We start from the raw sequence: 24894 nt of genomic DNA, 5'->3' as shown, positions 1-24894 counted from the left end.
CAGGGGAGGTCTGGAGGAGGAGCATGTCCGTCCTACACTGTGTTGATATCGCTCGCATACAGGGGAGGTCTGGAGGAGGAGCATGTCCGTCCTACACTGCTGTTGATATTGCTCGCATACAGGGGAGGTCTGGAGGAGGAGCATGTCCGTCCTACACTGGGTCGATATCGCTCGCATACAGGGGAGGTCTGGAGGAGGAGCATGTCTGTCCTACACTGTGTTGATATCGCTCGCATACAGGGGAGGTCTGGAGGAGGAGCATGTCTGTCCTACGCTGCGTTGATATTGCTCGCATACAGGGGCGGTCTGGAGGAGGAGCATGTCCGTCCTACACTGTGTCTATTGCTCGCATACAGGGGAGGTCTGGAGGAGGAGCATGTCCGTCCTACACTACGTTGATATCGCTCGCATACTGGGGAGGTCTGGAGGAGGAGCATGTCCGTCCTACACTACGTTGATATCGCTCGCATACTGGGGAGGTCTGGAGGAGGAGCATGTCCGTCCTACACTACGTTGATATCGCTCGCATACAGGGGAGGTCTGGAGGAGGAGCATGTCCGTCCTACACTGCGTTGATATCGCTCGCATACAGGGAAGGTCTGGCGGAGGAGTATGTCCGTCCTACACTGCGTTGATATCGCTCGCATACAGGGGAGGTCTGGAGGAGGAGCATGTCCGTTCTACACTGCGTCTATCGCTCGCATACAGGGGAGGTCTGGAGGAGGAGCATGTCCGTTCTACACTGTGTCTATTGCTCGCATACAGGGGAGGTCTGGAGGAGGAGCATGTCCGTCCTACACTACGTTGATATCGCTCGCATACTGGGGAGGTCTGGAGGAGGAGCATGTCCGTCCTACACTACGTTGATATCGCTCGCATACTGGGGAGGTCTGGAGGAGGAGCATGTCCGTCCTACACTACGTTGATATCGCTCGCATACAGGGGAGGTCTGGAGGAGGAGCATGTCCGTTCTACACTGCGTCTATCGCTCGCATACAGGGGAGGTCTGGAGGAGGAGCATGTCCGTTCTACACTGCGTCTATCGCTCGCATACAGGGGAGGTCTGGAGGAGGAGCATGTCCGTCCTACACTACGTTGATATCGCTCGCATACAGGGAAGGTCTGGAGGAGGAGCATGTCCGTCCTACACTGCGTTGATATCGCTCACATACAGGGGAGGTCTGGAGGAGGAGCATGTCCGTCCTACACTGCGTTGATATCGCTCACATACAGGGGAGGTCTGGAGGAGGAGCATGTCCGTCCTACACTGGGTTGATATCGCTCGCATACAGGGGAGGTCTGGAGGAGGAGCATGTCCGTCCTACACTACGCTGATATCGCTCGCATACAGGGAAGGTCTGGAGGAGGAGCATGTCCGTCCTACACTGCGTTGATATCGCTCGCATACAGGGGAGGTCTGGAGGAGGAGCATGTCCGTCCTACACGGCGTCGATATCGCTAGCATACAGGGGAGGTCTGGAGGAGGAGCATGTCCGTCCTACACTGCGTTGATATCGCTCGCATACAGGGAAGGTCTGGCGGAGGAGTATGTCCGTCCTACACTGCGTTGATATCGCTCGCATACAGGGGAGGTCTGGAGGAGGAGCATGTCCGTTCTACACTGCGTCTATCGCTCGCATACAGGGGAGGTCTGGAGGAGGAGCATGTCCGTTCTACACTGCGTCTATCGCTCGCATACAGGGGAGGTCTGGAGGAGGAGCATGTCCGTCCTACACTACGTTGATATCGCTCGCATACAGGGAAGGTCTGGAGGAGGAGCATGTCCGTCCTACACTGCGTTGATATCGCTCACATACAGGGGAGGTCTGGAGGAGGAGCATGTCCGTCCTACACTGGGTTGATATCGCTCACATACAGGGGAGGTCTGGAGGAGGAGCATGTCCGTCCTACACTGCGTTGATATCGCTCACATACAGGGGAGGTCTGGAGGAGGAGCATGTCCGTCCTACACTGGGTTGATATCGCTCGCATACAGGGGAGGTCTGGAGGAGGAGCATGTCCGCCCTACACTGCGTCTATCGCTCGCATACAGGGGAGGTCTGGAGGAGGAGCATGTCCGTCCTACACTGTGTTGATATCGCTCGCATACAGGGAGGTCTGGAGGAGGAGCATGTCCGTCCTACACTGCTGTTGATATTGCTCGCATACAGGGGAGGTCTGGAGGAGGAGCATGTCCGTCCTACACTGGGTCGATATCGCTCGCATACAGGGGAGGTCTGGAGGAGGAGCATGTCTGTCCTACACTGTGTTGATATCGCTCGCATACAGGGGAGGTCTGGAGGAGGAGCATGTCTGTCCTACGCTGCGTTGATATTGCTCGCATACAGGGGCGGTCTGGAGGAGGAGCATGTCCGTTCTACACTGCGTCTATCGCTCGCATACAGGGGAGGTCTGGAGGAGGAGCATGTCCGTTCTACACTGTGTCTATTGCTCGCATACAGGGGAGGTCTGGAGGAGGAGCATGTCCGTCCTACACTACGTTGATATCGCTCGCATACTGGGGAGGTCTGGAGGAGGAGCATGTCCGTCCTACACTACGTTGATATCGCTCGCATACTGGGGAGGTCTGGAGGAGGAGCATGTCCGTCCTACACTACGTTGATATCGCTCGCATACAGGGGAGGTCTGGAGGAGGAGCATGTCCGTCCTACACTGCGTTGATATCGCTCGCATACAGGGAAGGTCTGGCGGAGGAGTATGTCCGTCCTACACTGCGTTGATATCGCTCGCATACAGGGGAGGTCTGGAGGAGGAGCATGTCCGTTCTACACTACGCTGATATCGCTCGCATACAGGGAAGGTCTGGAGGAGGAGCATGTCCGTTCTACACTGCGTCTATCGCTCGCATACAGGGGAGGTCTGGAGGAGGAGCATGTCCGTTCTACACTGCGTCTATCGCTCGCATACAGGGGAGGTCTGGAGGAGGAGCATGTCCGTCCTACACTACGTTGATATCGCTCGCATACAGGGAAGGTCTGGAGGAGGAGCATGTCCGTCCTACACTGCGTTGATATCGCTCACATACAGGGGAGGTCTGGAGGAGGAGCATGTCCGTCCTACACTGGGTTGATATCGCTCACATACAGGGGAGGTCTGGAGGAGGAGCATGTCCGTCCTACACTGCGTTGATATCGCTCACATACAGGGGAGGTCTGGAGGAGGAGCATGTCCGTCCTACACTGGGTTGATATCGCTCGCATACAGGGGAGGTCTGGAGGAGGAGCATGTCCGTCCTACACTACGCTGATATCGCTCGCATACAGGGGAGGTCTGGCGGAGGAGCATGTCCGTCCTACACTACGCTGATATCGCTCGCATACTGGGGAGGTCTGGAGGAGGAGCATGTCCGTCCTACACTGCGTTGATATCGCTCGCATACAGGGGAGGTCTGGAGGAGGAGCATGTCCGTCCTACACGGCGTCGATATCGCTAGCATACAGGGGAGGTCTGGAGGAGGAGCATGTCCGTCCTACACTGCGTTGATATCGCTCGCATACAGGGAAGGTCTGGCGGAGGAGTATGTCCGTCCTACACTGCGTTGATATCGCTCGCATACAGGGGAGGTCTGGAGGAGGAGCATGTCCGTTCTACACTGCGTCTATCGCTCGCATACAGGGGAGGTCTGGAGGAGGAGCATGTCCGTTCTACACTGCGTCTATCGCTCGCATACAGGGGAGGTCTGGAGGAGGAGCATGTCCGTCCTACACTACGTTGATATCGCTCGCATACAGGGAAGGTCTGGAGGAGGAGCATGTCCGTCCTACACTGCGTTGATATCGCTCACATACAGGGGAGGTCTGGAGGAGGAGCATGTCCGTCCTACACTGGGTTGATATCGCTCACATACAGGGGAGGTCTGGAGGAGGAGCATGTCCGTCCTACACTGCGTTGATATCGCTCACATACAGGGGAGGTCTGGAGGAGGAGCATGTCCGTCCTACACTGGGTTGATATCGCTCGCATACAGGGGAGGTCTGGAGGAGGAGCATGTCCGTCCTACACTACGCTGATATCGCTCGCATACAGGGGAGGTCTGGCGGAGGAGCATGTCCGTCCTACACTACGCTGATATCGCTCGCATACTGGGGAGGTCTGGAGGAGGAGCATGTCCGTCCTACACTGCGTTGATATCGCTCGCATACAGGGAGGTCTGGAGGAGGAGCATGTCCGTCCTACACTGCGTCTATCGCTCGCATACAGGGGAGGTCTGGAGGAGGAGCATGTCCGTCCTACACTGCGTCTATCGCTCGCATACAGGGGAGGTCTGGAGGAGGAGCATGTCCGTCCTACACTGTGTTGATATCGCTCGCATACAGGGAGGTCTGGAGGAGGAGCATGTCCGTCCTACACTGTGTTGATATCGCTCGCATACAGGGGAGGTCTGGAGGAGGAGCATGTCCGTCCTACACTGTGTTGATATCGCTCGCATACAGGGGAGGTCTGGAGGAGGAGCATGTCCGTCCTACACTACGTTGATATTGCTCGCATACAGGGGAGGTCTGGAGGAGGAGCATGTCCGTCCTACACTGGGTCGATATCGCTAGCATACAGGGGAGGTCTGGAGGAGGAGCATGTCCGTCCTACACTGTGTTGATATCGCTCGCATACAGGGGAGGTCTGGAGGAGGAGCATGTCCGTCCTACACTGCGTTGATATCGCTCGCATACAGGGGAGGTCTGGAGGAGGAGCATGTCCGTCCTACACTGTGTTGATATCGCTCGCATACAGGGAGGTCTGGAGGAGGAGCATGTCCGTCCTACACTGCGTTGATATCGCTCGCATACAGGGGAGGTCTGGAGGAGGAGCATGTCCGTCCTACACTGCGTTGATATCGCTCGCATACAGGGGAGGTCTGGAGGAGGAGCATGTCCGTCCTACACTGTGTTGATATCGCTCGCATACAGGGGAGGTCTGGAGGAGGAGCATGTCCGTCCTACACTGGGTCGATATCGCTCGCATACAGGGGAGGTCTGGAGGAGGAGCATGTCCGTTCTACACTGCGTCTATCGCTCGCATACAGGGGAGGTCTGGAGGAGGAGCATGTCCGTCCTACACTGGGTCGATATCGCTCGCATACAGGGGAGGTCTGGAGGAGGAGCATGTCCGTTCTACACTGCGTCTATCGCTCGCATACAGGGGAGGTCTGGAGGAGGAGCATGTCCGTCCTACACTGCTGTTGATATAACTCGCATAGTGTAGGAGGATTGGATCGGCAGGGAAACAAATGCATGGCAAGGCAGTGCAGCACGGAGGTGATAGAGCCCCAAGTTTGAGGCTTGATTAGGGTGTGACCAAGCACACCCGGCACTCCCCGTGCGCACGCCTATGAGGAGATTATAGATCTAGCTTGTGATCTGCTAATCTAATTTATCAACAGGAGACTGCAGATGTGATTCCTGGGCGAGCTGGTACCTGTGGTTTTTGGGCCCCCAATTGTAGCTATAGACCCTGGAGATGCCCCAGTGGATTCATAACCCAGTGGTAATAGATGTAACACCCCCCCCCCCCAGGGCACAAACACATACAGTGCCTGGTAGATGATACCTGGTAGCGCATTTGGTGTTATAGTAATGAGGATGTAAACGAGTCATCGGAAGAAGTAATAACTTGGCCATAGTGCAGAGCAGTTCAATGGGCATCTATTAGATGGTAACAGAACATTAACATACGCGGAGGCACGGTTATCCGTTCCAACAGAAATGAACCAGCAATAGGTGGTGTGGTTGGGGAAGAGTTAACCTGTCGAAGTCAGTCAGTGTTCTAAGTCAGTTCCTGAGGTGACCCAAGGTCTGGAGGATCAAACCAATGGACTCCCGTTGGTAAGAAAAGACCCAAACCCAACTGGAAGTCGACCAAGTTTTCAGATTGCTAAGAGGTTCTTGACAAAATGTAAACCTCTCAATCTAGGAAAAGTCTCTGCTGGACTTAGTTTCGAAGGCCACAAAAAAATCTTCCTTCGGGCCAGCAATAGTCTGGTGTTCAAGGTCTCTGTAGTTCCTCACAAGAACCGGACTGGTACTATATGTCCTTGGGTAGGCTTTAACATCTATCTTTACAGGCTTCTGGTGACTAGTCTCCTTTCTGTCTTCTTAAAGGGCTACTCCGGCGCTAAGACATCTTATCCCCTATCCAAAGGATAGGGGATAAGATGCCTGATCGCAGGGGTCCCACCACTGGGGACCCCGTGATCTTTTACGCCGCACCCTGTTACCATCAGCCCCTGGAGCACGTTCGCTCCGGTTCTGATGACTGCTGATCACGGGGCCGGAGTATTGTGATGTCACGGCTCTGCCCCCGTGCTACGTCACGCCCCGCCCCCTCAATGCAAGCCTATGGGAGGGGGTGTGACGTCACAATACTCCGGCTCCGTGATTGACAGACATCAGACCCGGAGCGAACGTGCTCCGGAGGCTGATGGCAACGGCGTGCTATCCTTTGGATAGGGGATAAGATGTCTTAGCGCCGGAGTACCCCTTTAATATGTATAGAACATACATCTGTCATTGACTCCTGCTATAAAAATAAAAAGTATTTACTGCACAATTTACTGAACATTTTATGATTCTTACCTCCCTACTGTACAGACGTTACTTTGGGACTTTGGGGATTAATCGTTTATACAAACCCATTAGCCGAAAAAGTCAAAAAGTTGTGTTTACAGAGACTTATTACCGTCTGTCTATAGAAATAAATATGAATATTCAGCTTGACATTCTGCTCAACTAATGTTCCCCTGACAATCTCTAACATATGGTCGGCCATGTTTCATCCTACCTTCTTCTTGCTACCTACAGGTGGTATTAAAGGGGGCAGAAAGAGAGAAGCGCATAACAGCATGGACTCAAAAAGCTTTGTCTGTAAACATAAAGACAGAGTCAGCATGGAAGCTGCATACACAAAACGCTAGGAGATTTTTTATGTCAAGATTAAAGGGTTACTCCGCCCCTAGGCATCTTATCCCCTATTCAAAGCATAGATGATAAGATGTACCCCCGCGATCTCCCTGGTGCACTTGGAGTTCGTTTAGAGCGTCGGGTGCAGCGCCGGAGGCTCGTGACGGCCGCGCCCTGCTCGTGACATCATGGCCACACCCCCTCAATGCAAGACTATGTGAGGGGGGCGTGACGGCCGTCACGCCCCCTCTCATAGACTTGCATTGAGGGGGCGTGGCCGTGACATTACAAGCAGGGCGTAGCCGTGATGTCATGAACCTCCGCCCTGCATTGCCAGTCATCCGGCATGGAGGGAAGTTCACTCCATGCACCGGATGTCTGGTGTGCCACAGCCACGTCTGAAGGGAAAGTGACACTAACTCGGCTGTTCAGTCGGGCTGTTCGGGACTTCACACGATTTCACCGCGGCGTCCCGAACAGCCCGACTGAATAGCCGGGTTAGTGCTTACAGGACACCGGGAGGGACCTTACCTGCCTCCTCGATGTCTTCTCCGTTCAGGGATCCCCTGTATGGCCGGCGCTCTCCTTCCTCGTCGTCACGTCGTCGCGTACGTGCGTCGGCGTGCGTAACGATGTGATGGCGGCGACGGAGAGCGAGGATACCCGGCCGGCAGCAGAGACGTTCCGGAGCGACGGGGACACGGCGACAGCGATGGAGCGACATCCAGGGCAGCGGTGACGGGTCCGGAGCGGCGGGGACACGTGAGTATTACCTCCTATGCAGTGGTCTTCAATCTGCGGACCTCCAGATGTTGCAAAACTACAACTCCCAGCATGCCCGGACAGCCAACGGCTGTCCGGGCATGCTGGGAGTTGTAGTTTTGCAACATCTGGAGGTCCGCAGGTTGAAGACCGCTATTGGGTTCAAAATCTTTATTTTTTTAGATTTTGCACCTATAAATTGGGTGCGTCTTATACGCCGGTGCGTCCTATAGGGCGAAAAACACGGTAATTGTCTAACGAATTTTTCGTCAATGTAGGCGCTAAACTTGTCTAATGGGTGTGATGGGGCAAAATTGAGGCCTTTATTAACCCCTTAACGACCAAGGACGTATATTTATGTCTTTGGCCGGCTCCCGCGATATAACGCGGGGTCACGCGGTTACATGCCGGGACCCGGGGCTAATAGCGCGCGACAGCATTCGCGGTGCCGCGCTATTAACCCTTTAGACGCGGCATTCAAAGTTGAACTCTACATCTAAAACAAAAGTATAAGCTTACCGGCTGCTCAGTGGGGCTGATCGGGACCACCGCAGTGAAAATGCGGTGTCCCGATCAGCTAGGACGCGAGCGGAGGTCCTCTTACCTGCCTCCGGCGCGTCCGTTCGGCAATTGATTTGCTCCAAGCCTGAGATGCAGGCTTGAGCAATCGACCGCCGATAACACTGATCAATGCAAAGCTATGGCTTTGCAGTGATCCGTTTATAAGATGAGTGTGTGCAGTGTGATAGCCTCCTATGGGAGCTATAACACTGAAGAAAAAGTGTAAAAAAAAAAAAGTTAATAAATGTGATTTAACCCTTTCCCTAATAAAAGTCCAAATCCCCCCCCCTTTCCCATAAAAAACAAACAAAAAAAAACATGTAAATAAAAATAAATATAAACATGTGGAATCGCCGCATAAATAAATATCTGAACTATAAAAATATATCATTAATTAAACCGCACGGTCAATGGCGTACACGTAAAAAAAATTCAAAAATCCAAGATAACGTATTTTTGGTCACTTTTTATATCATGAAAAAATTAATAAAAAGCGATCAAAAAGTCCGATCAATACAAAAATGATACCGCTAAAAACTTCAGATCACGGCGCAAAAAATGAGCCCTCATATCGCCCCATACGCAGTAAATTAAAGTTATAGGGGTCAGAAGATGACAATTTTAAACGTATAAATTTTCCTGCATGTAGTTATGATTTTTTCCAGAAGTCCGACAAAATCACCTATATAAGTAGGGTATCATTTTAATCGTATGGACCTACAGAATAATGATAAGGTGTAATTTTTACCGAAAATTGTACTGCGTACAAACGGAAGCCCCCAAAAGTTACAAAATGGCATTTTTTCTTACATTTCGTCGCACAATGATTTTTTGCCATTTTGCCGTAGATTTTTGGGTAAAATGGCTAATGTCACTGCAAAGTAGAATTGGTGGTGCAAAAAAATAAGCCATAATATGGAATTTTATGTGCAAAATTGAAAGAGTTATGATTTTTAAAAGGTGAGGAGAAAAAACGAAAGTGCAAAAACTGAAAAACCTGTGGTCCTTAAAGGGGTACTCCGCCCCTAAACATCTTATCCCCTATCCAAAGGATAGGGGATAAGATGTTAGATCGCCGGGGTCCCGCCGCTGCGAGTTCGCTCTGTGCATAATGACGGGCGATACAGGGGCCGGAGCAGCGTGACATCATGGCTCCGCCCCTCATGACATCACGGCCCGTCCCCTTAATGCAAGTCTATGGCAGGGGGCGTGACGACCACCACGCCCCCTCCCATAGACTTGTATTGACAGGGGCGGGCCGTGATGTCACGAGGGACGGAGCCGTGACGTAACGATGCTCCGGCCCCTGTATTGCCCGTCATTACGTGCAGAGCGATCTGGCTCTGCGCAGTAATGATAGCGGGGTGCTGCAGCGGTGATCCCCGGGATCTCCAGCAGCGGGACCCCGGCGATCTGACATCTTATCCCCTATCCTTTGGATAGGGGATAAGATGTCTGGGGCGAAGTACCCCTTTAAGGGGTTAAGTAGTGAGGTTAACAAACTGCCGGGTGACGACCACGGGCCCAAAGTATCGCGATGTCACGACTCCGCCTCGTGTGATGTCATGCCCCACCCCCGCTATGCAAGTCTATGGGAGGTGGCGTCATGGGCGGGATAGGGGATAAGATGTCTTAGGGCCGGAGTACCCCTTTAATTCTTCTGTGTTTTGCCTACTTTCGAAGGAGGTTGGGACTGCACGTCTAGTTCAATTTTTTCGTCTATCCCTCTTTTTCTGGGGGTGATTGGGGACTACCGTGTTGGGTGGGGGTGTTGATGGTATTGAGTGTATGTCCGCCGTTATTACGTGTTTCTTGATCAGTGTAATTGGTTGAGTCTTCTGGTGTTGTGTTGGGGTTCCCTAAGGGAGTGGGTAATAATGGAGGTGGTCTGTGTGGATCGGTGTTTCCAATTTATCTAATTTATTGCAAATGCTATTTTGATACCTCAGATATTTACATTAACGTGGTCTTAAGGTGATACAAGGTGCCCAACCCCAAGTGCAGTTGTGCACCTACGTTGGAGTGGAGGACCCGCCACCTATGGATCACAATGGGGGAGATTTATCAAAACCTGGCCAGAGGTAAAGTTGACCAGTTGCCCGTAGCAACCAATCAGATCGCTTCTTTCATTTTCCAGAGGCCTTTTTAAAAATGAAAGAAGCGATCTGATTGGTTGCTATGGGTAACTGGTCAACTTTTCCTCTCCACAGTTCTTGATAAATCTCCCCCAATGTGGTTTCACAACTGTGGTTGATGTAAACAATGACATTAGCTAAACCTCAAAACTGATGTAAAATTGAGACATTAGCCAGTATATCCTTATATGAAGGACACACTTGAGTCCGCACACCACGCCAAGGTTTCTCAAATGGTGCGGGACCTATCCACTAACCTACCTGGCCAGATAAATAAAACCAGGAACCAATATTACGGCAGCCATAGGCCCGACTTGCAGATTGTTCCTCAGTCACCTCCAGTGTGAATCTAAGCACACATACAATGGGAGGGAGGAGACAAGCTACAAGCCCCACCCTGGTTGGTTCATTTATAGCCGCTGTGAGGTGGTTTTTTGCGCCCCCGTAGATCCATGCGTCCGCTCCTCCCCCAGCTCTCCGAACATTTCCGAAGCTAGAGCTGGGGGAGGGCAGAGCAAGGGGAGGGAGGAGGTTCACGCCCCCTCCCTCATCTCCCCTCCCTGAGCTCGGCTGGACGCAGATCTCTACGGCCACGCCCCCTCCCTGAGGACGTAAATCTCCACGGCAGGTCCCCTCCCCCATCTCCCCTCCCTGAGGACATAGAGCAGTGCTCCCAATGAGTTCTATGTGTAAAGGGGGACATACTGTACGGGCTAAAGGGGGACATACTGTATAGGCTAAAGGGGAACATACTGGGGCGTGAACCTCCTCCCTCCCCTTGCTCTGCCCTCCCCTGCGGATGCATGGATCTACGGGGGCGCAAAAAACCACCTCACACCGGCCTCACAGGTGAAACCCTAATGCTACCCAGCAAGATAAAAGGGTGCATTAGTATAAGCCTTAAAGGAGTACTCCGGAGCGCAGGTACTTAAAAAAAAAGTTTACCTCATCTGATAGCTCTTTCAAAGACCTTTCCAACGATACCTCATTTGTCAGATTTGGCCCAGCCATTCTCTTGTAATTGCCACCTGTAGCAGTAAGCAGCCATGTCATAAAGACTACATTTCCCATGACTCCCTGCGCCAGCTTCCTGTTAGCTGCTGCTCTCTCCCCCTCCTCTCCCCCCCCCCCCCCCCACCCAGGAAATTATATTATTATATTATATTATATTAAATTATATCAATAAAGTTCCTTCCCTCCTTCCATGTGCCCACTAGTGCAGTGTTTCCCAACTAGGGTGCCTCCAGCTGTTGCAAAACTACAACTCCCAGCATGCCCTGACAGCCGAAGGCTGTCCGGGCATGCTGGGAATTGTAGTTTAGCCACAGCTGGAGACACCCTGGTTGTGAAACATTGACATAACCCTTGTGCACTACTACAAAAATGTGTCCATCTGCCCCAAATACCTGAGATCATGTACGGTGGTGACGTTCGTGCCACGCCCCTATATGGATGTGAATATATGCGGAGAGAGATGTTTATTTTAGAAATAAATCGAATTTTTAACAGAATTTTGAAAAAAAAATACTTATTTCCCCCCCCCCCCCCCCCAAATACCTGGCGTTCTAAACTTGCTAAAATCTCCCGTAAGCATGGACCAGTCACCGAAAGAGTTAATGTACGGCAGAACTCACCTGTGCCCGGCAGTGGATAGGTCAGAACCCTCAGGTTAACTGTTTCAGTGCTGGATGAAGATGATACGATCCGTCTGTCTGGTTGCAAATAGCATAGGGCTAACGTAGGCAGCGATAGGAGCCTAGCGTTAGCGCTACGCAATATGCGTAGTACTGCGCATGCGCAGAATAAATTAACTTTGGGGGGGAGTAGCCAGCTCCGGGCTGGGAGGCCGGCACAGCCCGCAGTGACTCATGGGAGCGATGAGTCACCGGGCTAAGATGGCGGCGGTGCAGAAGAAACGGCGGTCGAGCGTCATAGATTGACGAAAAAGGAGAAATGCGGGAGAAGACCGGGAAAAGAGCGATATGGATAAGGTAAGTCATTTACAATGTTATATAACTTTGCTTTAGGGTTAGTTTACCATAAAAAAAAAAATAGCATCGGAGTACTCCTTTAAAGGGGTTATCCAGGAAAAAACTTTTTTTTTATATATATCAACTGGCTCCTGAAAGTTAAACAGATTTGTAAATTACTTCTATTAAAAAATCTTAATCCTTCCAGTACTTATGAGCTTCTGAAGTTAAGGTTGTTCTTTTCTGTCTAAGTAATCTCTGATGACACCTGTCTCGGGAACTGCCCAGTTTAGAAGCAAATCCCCATAGAAAACCTCTTCTAAGCTGGGCGTTTCCCGAGACACGTGTCATCAGAGAACTCTCAGACAGAAAAGAACAACCTTAACTTCAGAAGCTCATAAATACTGGAAGGATTAAGATTTTTTAATAGAAGTAATTTACAAATCTGTTTAACTTTCTGGAGCCAGTTGATATATATATATAAAAAGTTTTTTCCTGGAATACCCCTTTAACCCCTTAAGGACCAAGGACGTACCTGTACGCCCGTGGGAATTTCGGTCCCCGCCGTGCGCCGGGCGGGGATCGGGCCGGGGTGACTGCTGATATCTATCAGCAGGCACCCCGCGCAAATGCCCAGGGGGGTCATTAGACCCCCCCATGTCGGCGATCAGCGCAAATCGCAAGTGAATTCACACTTGCGATTTGCGCCGATTCCGGGTCATACGGGTCTATGGTGACCCGGTGACCCGGAATAGAAGGGGGATCGCAGGTGTCCTAGACACCCACGTTCCCCCTGTAGCGATAGGAGTGAGGTGGCAGAGTTGCCACCCCTCCTATCTCTGCTATTGGTGGTCTAGACGCGACCACCAATAGCAGATCAGGGGCGGAGGGGTTTACTTTCGGTTTCCCCGTCCTGCCCTCCCACAATAGGCGGGGCAGAACGGGGAAACCGACAGGGACCGGCGCCGAAGATCCACTTACCCATCGGCGATGGCAGCGGAGCGACGATCAGCGGCGGCAGCGGGCGACGATCGGCGGAAGAAGAGGACCGCGACGCAGCTCCATGGATCCAACGGAAGCCGGTGAGTTACTTAGCAACACCTGGAGGGCTACAGTCTGAGACCACTATAGTGGTCTATAAACTGTAACCCTCCAGATGTTGCAAAACTACAACTCCCAGCATGCCCAGAGAGCTGTTTAGGCTTGCTGGGAGTTGCAGTTTTGCAACAGCTGGAGGTCTACAGTTTGAGACCACTGCAAAGTGATCTCTATACTGTGCACCTCCAGATCTTGAAAAACTACAACTCCCAGCATGCCCAGACAGCAGTTTGCTGTCTGGGCATGCTGGGAGTTGTAGTTTTGCAACATCTGGAGGTCCACAGTTTGGAGACCACTGTGCAGTGGTCTCTAAACTATAGCTCTTCAAATGTTGCAAAACTGCAACTCCCAGCAAGCCTAAACAGCAAACAGCTGTCTCTGCATGCTGGGAGTTGTAGTTGCGATCCCTCCAGCTGTTGCATAACTACATCTCCCAGCATGCCTTTCGGCGATCAGTACATGCTGGGAGTTGAAGTTTTGCAACAGCTGGAGGCACACTGGTTGGAAAATACTGAGTTAGGTAACAGAACCTAACTGAAGGTTTTCCAACCAGTGTGTCTCCAGCTGTTGCAAATGTACAACTCCCAGCATGCACGGTCTGTCAATACATGCTGGGAGTTGTAGTTTTGAAACAGCTGGAGGTTTGCCCCCCATGTGAACGTACAGGGTACATTCACACTGGCGGGTTTACAGTAAGTTTTCTGCTTCAAGTATGAGCTGTGGCAAATTTTTCACCGCAGCGCAAACTCCTAGCGGTAAATTCACTGTAAACCCGCCAGTGTGAATGTACCCTAAAAACACTACACTTACACATAATAAAGAGTAAAACACAACATATACACCCCCTTACACTGTCCCCCTAATAAAAACTAAAAAACATATTGTACGGCAGTGTTTCCAAAACAGAGCCTCCAGCTGTTGCAAAACAACAACTCCCAGCATTTCCGGACAGCCACTAACTGTCCAGGCATGCTGGGAGTTTAGCAACAGCTGGAGGCACCCTGTTTGGGAATCATTGGCGTATAATACCCCTATGTCCACCCCTGTGCAATCCCTAATTTAGTCCTCAAATGCGCATGGCGCTCTCTCACTTCGGAGCCCTGTCGTATTTCAAGGAAACAGTTTAGTGCCACATATGGGGTATCTCCGTACTCGGGAGAAATTGCACTACTACTTTAGGGGGCTTTTTTTCCTTGTACCCCTTATGAAAAAGAAAAGTTGGGGTCTACACCAGCCTGTTAGTGTAAAAAAAAAAATTTTTTTACACTAACATGCTGGTGTTGTCCTTTACTTTTTATTTTCACGGGAGGTAAAAGGAAAAAAAAAAATTTGTAACGCAATTTCTCCTGAGTACGGAAATACCCCATATGTGGGCGTAAAATGCTCTGCGGGCGCACAACAAGGCTCAGGAGTGAGAGCGCCATGTACATTTGAGGCCTAAATTGGTGATTTGCACAGGGGTGGCTGATTTTACAGCGGTTCTGACATAAACCCCAAAAAATAAATACCCACATGTGACCCCATTTTGGAAACGACACCCCTCACGGAATGTAACAAGGGGTATAGTGAGCCTTAACACCCCACAGGTGTTTGACAAATTTTCATTAAAGTTGGATGGGAAAATGAAAAAAACATTTTTTTTCACTAAAATGCTGGTGTCACCCTAAATTTTTCATTTTCACAAGGGAAAATAAAAAAAAGCCCCCCAAAATTTGTAACCCCATTTCTTCTGAGTAAGAGCATACCCCATATGTGGATGTAAAGTGCTCTGCGGGTGCACTACAATGCTCAGAAGAGAAGGAGCGTCATTGGGATTTTGAAGAGAAAATTTGTCCGGAATTGAAGGCCACTTGTGTTTACAAAGCCTCCATGGTACCAGAACAATGGACCTCCCAACATGTGACCCCATTTTGGAAACTACACCACTCATGTAATGTAATAAGGGGCGCAGTGAGCATTTACGCCCCACAGGTGTCTGACAGATTTTTGGAACAGTGATCCGTGAAAATGAAAAATGTAATTTTCCATTTGCACAGCCCACTGTACCAAAGAGCTGTCAAACGCCAGTGGGGTGTAAATGCTCACTGCACCACTTTTTAAATTCTGTGAGGGGTGTAGTTTCCAAAATGGGATCACATGTGGGGGGGGTCCACTGTTCTGGCACCACGGGGGGCTTTGTAAATGCACATGGCCCCTGACTACCATTCCTTACAAGCAGAGAGCTTCAAAGTTAGAAAAATGCAAAATTTTCAAATTTTTCATCAAATTTTGGGATTTTTCACCAAGAAAGGATGCAAGTTACCACAAAATTTTACCACTATGTTAAAGTAGAATATGTCACGAAAAAACAATCTCGGAATCAGAATGATAACTAAAAGCATTCCAGAGTTATTAATGTTTAAAGTGACAGTGGTCAGATGTGCAAAAAATGGCCGGGTCCTAAGGTGTAAAATGGCTGGGTCCTTAAGGGGTTAAGCAAAGACATAACGGATTATATTTGTATGAACGTGGTTATAGCAGGAAAACTCAACCCCAAGTGCAGTTGTGCCCCTACGTTATTGCAAATGCTATTTTGGTAGCTCAGATATGTAAAATTTTTCTCAAATTTAGAAAGTTGATCCTCAATGATTGTTAATTCATTATCGTAATCTATTAACAATTGTTGACTTCTATCTATAATTAGCTGCATAAGAATCCTAGATTGTTCTTTCAGTGAATCATTCCATTTTTTTAAAATCAAATTATATGTTAGAAAGATGATTGGCTGGTGTTTTAAATAATGTTAAACCTTTAGGGATGATGTCCAAGGTAAAGAGGTGTTGTAGACTTTTGATTTCCCATTGATGTTTTTAAGGGCATCACATTTTAGCCTTAAAGGGAACCAATCATCAGATTTTACCCTATATAACACTTGGTAAAGCGTTATATAGGGTAAAATCTTTATTTTCACCATCCCCGGGGGATGCTCCTGCCCCCAGAGATGGTGAAGATATGAAGTTATAAACTAGTCACCGTAAGTAGTCACCGCCGCCGTAAGTAGTCACCTGGGCGGGGAGCTCTTCTCATCTACTCCCGTTCTTCGGCCGGCAGTGACGCCCCCTCCGCTTGATTGATGGGCCGTGTCATCACTCTGCTCCGTCTGTTCAGTGAGCGGAACAATGACGCGGCCCATCAATCAAGCGGAGGGGGCGTCACTGCCGGCCGAAGAACGGGAGTAGGGGAGAAGAGCTCCCCGCCCAGGTGACTACTTACGGCGGCGGTGACTAGTTTATAACTTCATATCTTCACCATCTCTGGGGGCAGGAGCGTTCCCCGGGAATGGTGAAAAAGATTTTACCCTATATAACGCTTTGCCAAGCATCATATAGGGTAAAATCTGATGATTGGTTCCCTTTAACAACTTATCCCCTATCTAAAGGATAGGGGATAAGTTGCCTGATTGTGTGGGGTCCCGCCGCTGGGGACCCCCGCGATCTCGCACGCAGCACCCCGCTCTCATCAGGCCCCGGAGCGAACATCCGGGTCTGATGACTGCCGATCACGGGGCCGGAGTATCGTGACGTCATGGCTCCGCCCCCATGTGATGTTACACTCCACCCCTCAATGTAAGTCTATGGCAGGGAGCGAGACAGCTGTCTCGCCCCTGCCATAGACTTGCATTGAGGGGGCGGAGCGTGACGTCACAGGGGGGCGGAGCTGGGACGTCACGATCACTGGCCCTGTCATCAGACCCGGAGCTGCGTGCGAGATCGCGGGGGTCCCCAGCGACTGGACCCCGCACGATCAGGCAACTTATCCCCTATCCTTTAGATAGGGGATAAGTTCTCAGCACGGTAGTACCCCTTTAAGGACTGAGCCAATTTTCATTTTTGCTTTTTTTTTTTTTCACTCTTCGCCTTCTAAAAACCATGATTTAAATAATAATAATTTTTCCGTCTACAGAGCCACATGAGGACTGGCTTTTGTGGGACTAATTGTACTTTGTAATGGAACTTTTCATTTTACTATAAAATGTACGGCAAAACAAATTTAAATATTTATGGGGTTAAACTGAAGAATAAAAATGCAATTTAGCATCTTTTGGGGGTTTCATTCTTCCCCAGTGAATTTAGTGGTAAAACTGACATGTTATGTTTATTCTGTAGGTCTATACGATTACAGCGATACCCAATTCATATAGGTTTTGTTCAATTTTACTTCTTTTAATAAGAGTCAATCTTCTTTTAACAAAATACTTGCGCTTAACAAAAACTTAACAAAAACATTTTATATAATGTAGATAATACCATGATATGTATATTTTGTAATTCAAAAAAGTATAAAACATTTATAAAGGTGAGGGAATTTTTTATATTTTCAAATACATTTTTTTTACTTTTTTTTTTTTACTTTTTTGAGCATTGATTAAGTTGCATATAATTGCTTAGCATTGATCAGTGACATTGATCCTCTGCCAGTAGAGTCTGCATGAGGCAGATCAGCCCACGGCCAGCTAGAAGACCTTCACAAGGCCTCTTAAGAGGTTAATTGCGGACTGCAGCAAGATCCCTGATGTTTGTCATTAGCAGTGAGTGTCGGCTGATAAAAGCAGCCATCACTCACTGTCTATAAAACAGTAAAACAAGCGCAGCTTGTGCGTTTGCTTCATGAACCTCCTGCAGGGCCGTGCAGTATATAAATGGCACTGATAATAGCTTGTAGTCAAGCAGTCAATGCAATGAGAAAAAGGAAGCTATTAGAAAAGGGCTGTACTTTATTGTTGTTCTGAGAAGTTAAAGAGGTACTCCAGCCCTAGGACATCTTATAAGATGTCTGACCGGGGGGTCCCCCCGTCTGACGTCACGCCCACTCCCATAGACTTGCATATCGGGGGCGGGGCGTGACATCACACGGGGGCCGAGTCATGACGTCACGATACTCCGGCCCCGTGGTCGGCACCCGACAGTTTGTGAGCTGGCAGCGCGGCGTGCAGCTCGAAGAGGTGGGTGCCGAATGTAAGATTGTGGGGTCCCCAGTTGCGGGACCCCCCCAGTCAGACATCTTATCCCCTATCCTTTGGTTAGGGGATAAGATGTCTTAGGGCCGGAGTACCCCTTTAACCCCTTAAGGACCGGAGGTTTTTCCGTTTTTGCATTTTCGTTTTTTGCTCCTTGCCTTTAAAAAATCATAACTCTTTCAAATTTGCACCTAAAAATCCATATGATGGCTTATTTTTTGCGCCACCAATTCTACTTTGTAATGACGTCAGTCATTTTGCCCAAAAATCTATGGTGAAGCGGGAAAAAAAATCATTGTGCGACAAAATTTAAAAAAAAACGCTGTTTTGTAACTTTTGGGGGCTTCCGTTTCTACGTAGTACATTTTTTGGTAAAAATGACACCTGATATGTATTCTGTAGGTCCATACGATTAAAATGATACCCTACTTATATAGGTTTGATTTTGTCGGACTTCTGGAAAAAATCATAACTACATGCAGGAAAATTAATACGTTTAAAATTGTCATGTTCTGACCCCTATAACTTTTTTATTTTTCCGTGTATGGGGCGGTATGAGGGCTCATTTTTTGCGCCGTGATCTGAAGTTTTTAACGGTACCATTTTTGCATTGATAGGACTTATTGATCATTTTTATTCATTTTTAAATGATATAAAAAGTGACCAAAAATGCACTATTTTGGACTTTGGAATTTTTTTGCGCGCACGCCATTGACCGAGCGGTTTAATTAATGATATATTTTTATAAGTCGGACATTTTCGCACGCGTTGATACCACATATGTTTATTTTTATTTTTATTTACACTGTGTTTTTTTTTTTATTGGAAAAGGGGGGTGATTCAAACTTTTAATAGGGGAGGAGTTAAATGATATTTATTCACTTTTTTTTTTCACTTTTTTTTTGCAGTGTTATAGGTCCCATAGGGACCTATAACACTGCACACACTGATCATTGTTGTCCCATAGGGACCTATAACACTGCACACACTGATCTTCTATGTTGATCACTGGTTTCTCATAAGAAACCAGTGATCAACGATTCTGCCGCATGACTGCTCCTGTCTGGATCTCAGGCACTGAGCAGTCATTCGGCGATCGGACAGCGAGGAGGCAGGAAGGGGCCCTCCTGCTGTCCTGTCAGCTGTTCGGGATGCCACGATTAGCCGCGGCTATCCCGAACAGCCCGACTGAGCTAGCCGGGAACTTTCACTTTCACTTTTAGCCGCGATCGGCGCTGCGCGCTATTAGAGGCGGGTCCCGGCTTCACTATGACGCCGGGCCCGCCATGATATGACGCGGGGTTACTGTGTAACCCCGCGTTATATCAGAAGAGCAGGACCAAGGACGTACCGGTACGTCCTTGGTCCTTAAGGGGTTAAAGAGTACCTGTCATCAAAAACTTTTCTAAACTAACTCAGGCTATGTTCCCTAACTACTCCTAATACCCCTCCCACCCTTAAAAAAAAAATCAGAGCTTTAAACAGCTGTTTATTGTACCTTTATTCTTGCTCACATCAGGAGAAAGTGGGCGTTTCCCAGCAGGCATGATATCACTGAAGTCTGCTGAGGGACCACTTCTGCCCTCACATCATTGCAGTGCTGTGATGAATAGAAGACCTCGAGCTCTATGCAGCAGCTTTCAGTCTATGTATCTTTAAGTGAGGCTATTTGCAGCCTTCAGTCTCTGCAGCTTTTAATCTGTGCAGCTTTCAGTGAGGCTCTTTGCAGCTTTCAGTCTGTGCAGCTTTTAATCTGTGCAGCTTTCAGTGAGGCTCTTTGTAGCTTTCAGTCTGTGCAGCTTTCAGCGAGGCTCTTTGCAGCTTTCAGTCTGTGCAGCTTTTAATCTGTGCAGCTTTCAGTCTGTGTATCTTTCAGTGAGGCTCTTTGCAGCTTTCAGTCTGTGCAGCTTTCAGCGAGGCTCTTTGCAGAGTTCAGTCTGTTTAGCTTTTAATCTGTGCAGCTTTCAGTCTGTGTGTCTTTCAGTGAGGCTCTTTGCAGCTTTCAGTCTGTGCAGCTGTCAGTGAGGCTCTTTGCAGCTGTCAATCAAGCTCACTGCAGAGAAACACTTCCTGAGTTTGGTCTCCTGCCATTAAAAGCAGGAGACCAAAATCTGAGATTTTGACCAGACGGAATGTGTTCTTGCTAGGAAGGGAGACCCCTGGTGGCCAGAAGTATACAGCAGAAAAATCAAACTTAATTTTTTTTTTTTTTTTTTTTTATGGAAGCCAATTACAAAAGTTATTTATTTGGCATATGGGGAATCAAATATTAAAAATCATGTTTAATGTCAGTGCCCATTTAATATTAAAGTAGTACTCCGTCAGAATTTTAATTTTTTTCAAATCAATTGGTAATCCTACATAAATTGTAATCCTTCTAGTACAGTGGTCTTCAACCTGCGGACCTCCAGATGTTGCAAAACTACAACTCCCAGCATGCCCGGACAGCCGATGGCTGTCCGGGCATGCTGGGAGTTGTAGTTTTGAAACATCTGGAGGTCTGCAGGTTGAAGACCACTGTTCTAGTACTTATCAGCAGAGAGCACTGTGGTCAGTCTCTAAAGAACTACACAACTTCCTGTGGAGCATACAGCAGCTGATAAGTACTGAATGTATTCAGTAGAAAAACATAACAATAAGAAATATCTTTAATCCTCTTATTAGAGTGGGATAGCCAATGTTTGGAGAAAAGATCATGTCTTATTTGGCGATATTTATAAAAATCTCTGATACTAACGTATTTTTATATTTAGTTTTATTACGATTTATTTTGTCTTTGCACAATACATTGGTCATTTTTTTTATTCTGTATGTTTTCTATACTTTATTCATAGTTGCGCTTAGTCTTTAGGACTAGAGATGAGCGAACTTACAGTAAATTCGATTTGTCACAAACTTCTCGGCTCGGCAGTTGATGACTTTTCCTGCATAAATGAGTTCAGCTTTCCGGTGCTCCGGTGGGCTGGAAAAGGTGGATACAGTCCTAGGAAAGAGTCTCCTAGGACTGTATCCACCTTTTCCAGCCCACCGGAGCACCTGAAAGCTGAACTAATTTATGCAGGATAAATCATCAACTGCCGAGCCGAGAAGTTCGTGACGAATCGAATTTACTGTAAGTTCGCTCATCTCTATTTAGGACTATCATAATCATTTTCTGTTTTATAAAAAATGTTTGCAAAACTGCACTTTTGAATTGTAACACGTAGTCACAGAGTAGCGGTTCTAGGCTTTGGCTTGGAATGCGTTGACAACTTTATAATTGTCTTATTTCTTAGTTCTTCCTCATATTGTTTAATTACTACGATGATGATTTTTCCAAGGACGCTGTTGTAGCTTTCACACACAATGTTGGATGTCCGCATGCCATAATGTAAGTGCAACAGCCAGAATTAGATATTTTATTGCTTTGTGACAGTAAACAGGATGTTAATCAGTAAATGTTCCTTCTTGGCCATCTAAAGGCCCAGAGTCAAAAAAGATTATTTTATCACTCCAGCCGGATGACGTACTGCGTGGATTGTTTTAAAGTATAATACCAGTGTTTGGCAGCTGACTGGTGTGTGAATTGCAATGTATATATTATTACTATAATAATAATTCCTTTTATGTAAACGTATATAACTACTATAATACTGTATCCTAAGTACAAGAATATAACTACTATAATACTGTCCCTATATACAAGAATACAACTACTATAATACTGTATCCTAAGTACAAGAATATAACTACTATAATACTGCTCCTATATACAAGAATATAACTACTATAATACTGCTCCTATATACAAGAATATAACTACTATAATACTGCTCCTATATACAAGAATATAACTACTATAATACTGCCTCCTATATACGAGAATATAACTCCTATAATACTGCTCCTATATACAATAATATAACTACTCTAATACTGCTCCTATATACAAGAATATAACTACTATAATACTGCTCCTATGTACAAGAATACAACTACTATAATACTGCTCCTATATACAAGAATATAACTACTATAATACTGCTCCTATATACAAAAATATAACTACTATAATACTGCCCCTATATACAAGAATATAACTACTATAATACTGCTCCTATATACAAGAATATAACTACTATAATACTGCTCCTATATACAAGAATATAACTACTATAATACTGCTCCTATATACAAGAATATAACTACTATAATACTGCTCCTATATACAAGAATATAACTACTATAATACTGCTCCTATATACAAGAATATAGCTACTATAATACTGCTCCTATATACAACAATATAACTACTATAATACTGCTCCTATATACAAGAATATATCTACTATAATACTGCTCCTATATACAAGAATATAACTACTATAATACTGCTCCTATATACAAGAATATAACTACTATAATACTGCTCCTATATACAAGAATATAACTACTATAATACTGCTCCTATATACAAGAATATAACTACTATAATACTGCTCCTATATACATGAATATAACTACTATAATACTGCTCCTATGTACAAGAATACAACTACTATAATACTGCTCCTATATACAAGAATATAACTACTATAATACTGCTCCTATATACAAGAATATAACTACTATAATACTGCTCCTATATACAAGAATATAACTACTATAATACTGCTCCTATATACAAGAATATAACTACTATAATACTGCTTCTATATACAAGAATATATCTACTATAATACTGCTCCTATATACAAGAATATAACTACTATAATACTGCTCCTATATACAAGAATATAACTACTATAATACTGCCTCCTATATACAAGAATATAACTACTATAATACTGCTCCTATATACAAGAATATAACTACTATAATACTGTTCCTATATACAAGAATATAACTACTATAATACTGCCTCCTATATACAAGAATATAACTACTATAATACTGCTCCTATATACAAGAATATAACTACTATAATACTGCTCCTATGTACAAGAATACAACTACTATAATACTGCTCCTATATACAAGAATATAACTACTATAATACTGCTCCTATATACAAGAATATAACTACTATAATACTGCTCCTATATACAAGAATATAACTACTATAATACTGTTCCTATATACAAGAATATAACTACTATAATACTGCCTCCTATATACAAGAATATAACTACTATAATACTGCTCCTATATACAACAATATAACTACTATAATACTGCTCCTATATACAAGAATATATCTACTATAATACTGCTCCTATATACAAGAATATAACTACTATAATACTGCCTCCTATATACAAGAATATAACTACTATAATACTGCTCCTATATACATGAATATAACTACTATAATACTGCTCCTATGTACAAGAATACAACTACTATAATACTGCTCCTATGTACAAGAATACAACTACTATAATACTGCTCCTATATACAAGAATATAACTACTATAATACTGCTCCTATATACAAGAATATAACTACTATAATACTGCTCCTATATACAAGAATATAACTACTATAATACTGCTCCTATACACAAGAATATAACTACTATAATACTGCTCCTATATACAAGAATATAACTACTATAATACTGCTCCTATATACAAGAATATAACTACTATAATACTGTTCCTATATACAAGAATATAACTAATATAATACTGCTCCTATATATACAAGAATATAACTACTATAATACTGCTCCTATATACAAGAATATAACTAATATAATACTACTCCTATATACAAGAATATAACTAATATAATACTACTCCTATATACAAGAATATAACTAATATAATACTACTCCTATATACAAGAATATGACTAATATAATACTGTCTCCTATTTACAAGAATATAACCAGTGGCGTTGCTAGGGTTGGTGTCACCCGGTGCGGTAGAAAATGGTGTCACCCCCATACCTCCCCCCAGTAAGTTTTTAGCCTGTTGTGACAGACACCACTGTTGTAGCGCATTGTGAGAAATTCCAGTATAATAATCAGATATACCAGTTGCCACAGAATGGGAAAGTGTTAAAGAAGTTTTCACCATTTAAATATACAGCTCCCAGAATTACTTAAAGGGGTACTCCACTGGAAAACATTTACTTTTATATCAACTGGTGCCAGAAAGTTAAACAGATTTTTAAATTACTTCTATTTAAAATCTTAATACTTACAGTACTTATAAGCTGGTGTATGCTCCACAGGAAGTTGCGTAGTTCTTTCCAGTCTGACCACAGTGCTATTTGCTGACACCTCTGTCCATGTCAGGAACTGTCCAGAGCAGGATAGGTTTGCTATGGGGATTTGCTCCTACTATGGACAGTTCTTGACATGGACAGAGGTGTCAGCACAGAGCACTGTGGTCAGACAGAAAAGAAATTTAAAAAGAAAATAACTTCCCGTGAATCGCTTATACAGCAGCTAATAAGTACTGGAAGGATTA

This window comes from Hyla sarda, chromosome 3 (assembly GCF_029499605.1).
Source record: "Hyla sarda isolate aHylSar1 chromosome 3, aHylSar1.hap1, whole genome shotgun sequence".
NCBI lineage: Eukaryota > Metazoa > Chordata > Amphibia > Anura > Hylidae > Hyla > Hyla sarda.
This window is presented reverse-complemented; position numbering follows the sequence as displayed.